This window comes from Rousettus aegyptiacus, unplaced genomic scaffold (genome assembly GCF_014176215.1).
Source record: "Rousettus aegyptiacus isolate mRouAeg1 unplaced genomic scaffold, mRouAeg1.p scaffold_m13_p_12, whole genome shotgun sequence".
Classification (NCBI taxonomy): domain Eukaryota; kingdom Metazoa; phylum Chordata; class Mammalia; order Chiroptera; family Pteropodidae; genus Rousettus; species Rousettus aegyptiacus.
This window is the reverse complement of record NW_023416287.1, coordinates 88,577,147-88,582,183: the sequence shown is the minus strand read 5'-3', so window position 1 is coordinate 88,582,183 and position 5,037 is coordinate 88,577,147. Positions and strand designations below refer to the sequence as shown.

Here is a 5,037-nt window from a genome sequence, read left to right as displayed (position 1 = left end):
CCAATCATGCAATGGACCAGGACGACTGCCTCAGGCCCTGGGTTCGAGATGCTTCCTGCAGAGATCTGCAGGAAGCCAGTGTGTGGGACCAGCTTGTGGGCTGGGAAACCGGGCTGCGGGAGTCCAGCCTCAATCAAGCTCACCCTTACCTGTCATGTTGAAAATTCACTTTCTCTTTAAATCATCTTAACACTGTAACGAGATGGGCACTATTCTTATAGTTATTTTTATAGCTGTATTAGCCGATATATACACAGTCATTAGGTGAATTAATGATTTCTAGAGTAAAAATAACTACAGACATAGAGATTATAAAAGTGTTAGCTGCTAGTCTTTTACAGTCTCCATCAATTTGGCAATTTCTGTGTCCCTTACTGTCACACTGAGATAGTGCTTCATGGTGCATACAAACTGGGCCTCATTTCTATGACAAACATCTTCTCAGATGAGTTTCTCATGAAAGACACACACACAATCTCTGTGTGTGTGTGTCTGTGTCTGTATCTGTCTCTGTCTGTCTGTCTGTCTCTATATACAATTATGAATGGAAGGAAGGAGGTTTTTCAGGAGGAGGTCAAAATACATGAGAACGCAACTCCTATTTTCTACCTGAAAGTCTTCATTGAGAATAACTCTCCTGGCCGAGGACAAAAAACATGGTCCTGTATAAAACACCCCTTCTCTGCTAATTAACTCATGACATTGGTGTTATCTTCCTGTTGCTGCATCCATCCTAGGCTGTGGCATGGATTTTAAATACCCAAAGTAAGGATTTCAGTCGTGAGGTTTGCCTTGTTTTGTTACGCTTTCCTAAGTGTCTATTTGTTTGTTCATTTCGTCAACTCCAGCTTGCAGTTTCCACAAATGTCAGCTTAGCTGACATCAAAAGAAAAAGGCTACTACTAGATTACATACCAAAGCCACACCTGCTGCCATGACCGGGCTAGGCAGACCAAGTCTGTTACCTATTTTCTTTCCGCACACTGGGTTTACTGATACCCTCTCTGAGAGCATAGTTAGCAAAGATGAGCGAACCCAAGGAAAGCCAGTAGGTAGTTCTAATTGTCCCTCTTCTGCTTGTGAGATGAAAACATACAGCTGTCCACCTTCCTGTTGACATTGTCTCCGACACGAGGGCACGCATTATCCAAACACCCGGTCTTTCGGTCTTTCGCGGTGAGCACACAGCACCCCCCACATTCTTCTCTCTCTTTGCCTGAAGTTTCCAGGGACATTTACAGATCATTCTGAGTTCATGCTGTCACCAACGCCCCTCCTCACCTCTGCGCACCGTTCCCAGGGCACGCCCGGCTCCCAGGCTGAGGACACACAACGTCTGCTCTACTATCTCTCTTATCCTGCTACGTATCCACATAATTAATATGCTAATTCTCGTTACAGCTTAAAGTGCTCTCAGACTCCCTTAATTCTTAACCTTTTGACTGCTTACGACAAGATCGAACATGTGATCTGAGTAAGTTCTTTCCTTTTATAGGTGAAGAAACAGCGCTGGCAACAACACAGAGTGATCTGAAGCCTGGGGACTTCAGGAGCAGAGCCCAGCTCATCTGCACTTTCAATATGCCATATTCAGGATTAATCTATCTCCTTGAAACTGACTTCTTAGAAACCTGCATGTTCAGCTTGAATGTATTTGGCTTTGCTGAAGAGCAGTCAGTTACACGGGCGCGTTTTGTTCCGTGCGTCTGGATTTATTTTAAAGGACATGTACCCTCTTCTCACACCATTTTCTTTAAAAATGACTCAGAATGTTGCATTTGCTCCTGTTAATGCTAAATCTCTGTAAAACACATCATCATTCAGCCGAAATCAGCTTTCTGACGATGCTCTTCCCATTTCGACTGTCACTATGACTTAGTTGGGTAATTCCAAACCACAGTCCTTATCTATTTGTTCAGCTTTTCCTTTCTTCTTATCAGTCTTGTCAGAAGAATAAAAATTTTTTGCATAAATCTTTTGTGTTTTACCTGATGGCAACATATAGTTCATATCTGAGCACTGTCGCCTCTCTAGTCAGTGCGCCCTTTCCTGTCAACGATGGGATGACGTGTCATCCACAACAATGCATGGCACTGCCAATTTTTTCATATAAAATGTTTGATAGCACGAGTGCTTTTTATGTTATCAAATGTCACAGTCCATGGCTATACAATAAATTGTTTGGCCTTTTGATATTTTAAATTCATAAACTCCCTTCCTAAATATCCGACATTTATATAATGGCTGCTTTCCCAGAGGATGTGTGTGTGCATTATTTTACTTGCTCATCACGACACCCCACGAGTTAAGCAGACAGAGCAGATTGTGTTAGAATAACTCTTTATAGCTGCGAAAACTCTGACTTAGAGAGGTTAGAAGTGACAGGCACACAGTTAGCTGACAAAAGCCAAAAGGAAGTGGTACAAATATTTTTTTTTCATAGCAAAATGGTTTTTCTAATGTTTCACACTTCATATGTATTGAGCCCATAAAATGCCTTGAATTTTATCTTTAAGAATCAACTCTCGTTATTCTCTCTGCTATCATGAATATATATATTTTTTTAATGAATAGAGATTCATGGCCTACCACATGCCCAGGTTCTGGTGACCTGTAGGTGAACAAAACAAACCAAGGCCTTATGATCATGGTACTTACATTCTAGAAAAAGGATTGTTAAAAGTATATATCACATCAGCAAATGTTAAAGGCTGAAAAGGGGAGAAAGAGACAGAGAAATGGGAGAGAGATGGAGTTAGGGTTGTTTAGTGAAATCTCTCTGAAAAAGTCCCTGTCAGTACGAGGTGGATCTTGGATTGAACACTTCCAATGAATGTTAAGGTGATCAGCACTTCTGAAGAGCTCGTTTTAATGGTGAATAATTTATACATTTGGTAATTTTTGATTGTAAGAATTATATTTCTTTTTGTTTACAGTAATAATTCATGACCTTGGGAAAAATAACAAACATTAAGTTTATAATTATTAAAAATTATAATTTTGCCAGCTAAAGATGACTTCTGTAAAGAATTTTTTCTTTTTAAATAAGCTATATATCCTAAGGGAAACTGTTTTGTAAAAATATATACATATAAAATAAATACCAAAAATGAGCTAACTTTATATACTTCACATTACTTACATAGAAGCTAAGTGTTTAATTAATAGGTATAGACCTTTATAATGATTATTATTTTGCTGATTACATTGGTTATATTGTATCGATCTTGTTGATTTCAATTAATTTTCTATCACTAGACATGTAAGTTGTCTCTAATGTTTGTTTTTATCATGAGTACTGCTGTCTACTTTCATATATAACATTCTTCACTCATGAAATTCTTTCAATTATATTTTTCCTTACATTTTATTGTAATTCATTCTTTCCTTATGGTTACATTCCATAACACATAAGAAAGACATATTTTCTCCGATACTAATCTTTGCAATATAAAGCTAAATTTTTGACCTGGATGTGGGACACACATTTCAGTTGTAATAGCAATAATAATAGTCTTTCCTTTACAGAGACACATTCATATGTCTAGTGCATTTCTCTATCATTTTTAAAATTTAAACAAACTTCAAATTTCTGGCAAATACAGTTGGAAAGCACATGTGGATTTGTTTTTAAAACACAGAAAATATTAATAAATTTTGCTTCTTTCATTTCTTGTTCTTTGTCTATAGTACCTTTCTTCCTTCTCTCTAAATTCCCCCCAAATCTACTTGCATTAAATACTGCCTTTACTAGCCCTTCCATATCACCTTCCGGATCTACTCATTTCATCGCCACCAGAAAGTTCCATTCTCTTCCCATGAGGTCCTGGATCTGTTTCATTTCTTTCTGTGCATAGCGAAGAGGCATGAAGTGAGATGGCAAAGACTAGATTCCCTTTAAAGGGTAGCTGAGAAATGCACATGTTAAAAAGTTTATTTCCCCTTCTTATGACATTTGAGATATCTTCGTGGAGGTCGAAAAAATGCAAAATACTTTTAGGAAATACAGAGAAATCCAACATAGAGGTCTGAGGTAGACAGTGGGAGGTAAAATTACATAAAAATTGTAGACTGCCTTTAATGCACTGAAATGAAAGCTAACCACCAACCAGTGCAATCTGGTAGTTAACAGAAATATTTTCTACATGAAATCAGTTAAAAATGAATGATTAAGCAGTTACAGAGCTTTAAGCCTGAGATTTCTTGAATTTAATCCCTATTTCGGTATCTCTTAAAAGTACAAAATACTAGACTAAATTTTTTAAAGAGTTAAAAACTATAGAACTGTACATTTCTACTTATGGTAGAATTAGAAGGATAAAACATAACTCAAAGTAAGTTTTAAATAATAACACAGTCATTGGCCATGCCACCCTGAACAAGCCCGATTCCATCTAATCTCAGAAGCTAAGCAAGGTTGGGCCTGGTTAGTACTTGGGTGGGAGACCACTTAGGAAGACCAGGTGCTGTAGGTGTAAAATAAAATTAAAAAATGAGGGATTGTAATTTGACAAGGTCCTTGCGATCTGTGAGGTCAACCAAGGGTTGCCTTGCCTAATCATTCATACATACATACATACATACATACATACATAATACAAACCTATTTGAAATTTACCTGTCTCACATCTATCTTCAAATCATCTAAAAATTGGAAGGTAACTATCTATAGAGATCTTTTACAGGAAAGCAAATAATATGTTCCAAATAATTACATATATTTCTACAGACAAACATTAATTAGTATGGATATCCAATTATATAGTTCTTAGCAAATTAGTAGTGATGAGAAAGATTGCTATAAGAAGGCAAACTGGCAGTAAAAATCTATAATGGAACAAAAATAGAATTACATGGCAGACAAATATTTCTCAGTAAGCATTATAGTGTTAGGTAGTCTATTAGTAACCTCTGAGAGTAACCCTATGATATAACACTAGAAAAACATACCAGTAGTAATTATACTAAGTCAGCAAGAAAACTAATCGATTGTCATTTTTTGTTTCAAAATGCATAGAAAAGCATTATCTGTTTTAG

General features: G+C 36.9%; 1 pseudogene; it reads left to right on the top strand.

Annotated features, from left to right (window-relative positions):
- The first annotated feature begins 4,356 nt into the window (after positions 1-4,356).
- On the top strand, positions 4,357-4,475 carry LOC118610280 (annotated as a pseudogene).
- Positions 4,476-5,037: the final 562 nt, after the last annotated feature.